This window comes from Pteropus alecto, unplaced genomic scaffold, assembly GCF_000325575.1.
Source record: "Pteropus alecto unplaced genomic scaffold, ASM32557v1 scaffold22, whole genome shotgun sequence".
In the NCBI taxonomy this organism is placed as follows: domain Eukaryota; kingdom Metazoa; phylum Chordata; class Mammalia; order Chiroptera; family Pteropodidae; genus Pteropus; species Pteropus alecto.
Window position 1 is genome coordinate 1,990,451 of NW_006434839.1, and position 664 is coordinate 1,991,114.

The window sequence follows — 664 nt, forward strand, 5'->3', positions numbered from 1 at the left end:
TCATGATTCCTATATAACCTGGATTTGCTGCTCCAGCTTCTTGTTCTCTTAACCAGTTGGTTCACTGAACCATCCTTGTCAAGCCACATGACTTTTTTATTCTTTTTACTTTTTTTACACCTGGTCTTCCTAGGTGGTCTCCCATCCAAGTACTAACCAGACCCGACCCTGCTTAGCTTCCGACATCAGACGGGATCGGGCATGGCCATAGACAAGTCACGTGACATTTTTGTTTGAGTAAATATGATCACTGGACTCAGAAACTGACTAATAGCGAAGGAGATGCTCACCGTCCCCTTTCTTGTTAAGCCTCCTTTCTCTCTTCCCTCGTCATTGCCAGGTGTTTCTAAGCCGGCCTGACCCCGAGTCGGCAGAGGTGGATGAAGCCAATGCTCCCATGAGAGTCCTCCCCAGGATATGAGTGACCCCACTGGATGGGAGCACCTGAGAAGGAATGAGTAGTCTGAGAAGGTTCTCGGTGCCCTCACATCGCACCTCACGGGCAGCCGTTACTCCATGTGCAATTAAGAACCTGGCTATTTGGGTCACACCGGTACAGCACAGTCACTTATAAATGTTTTGTGAATGAAGAAATGTATGAATTGGCCTTGAGCTGAACTTTTCTCCCAGAAATCTAAAATGGAGATGAAAGTTTAGTTTGTTT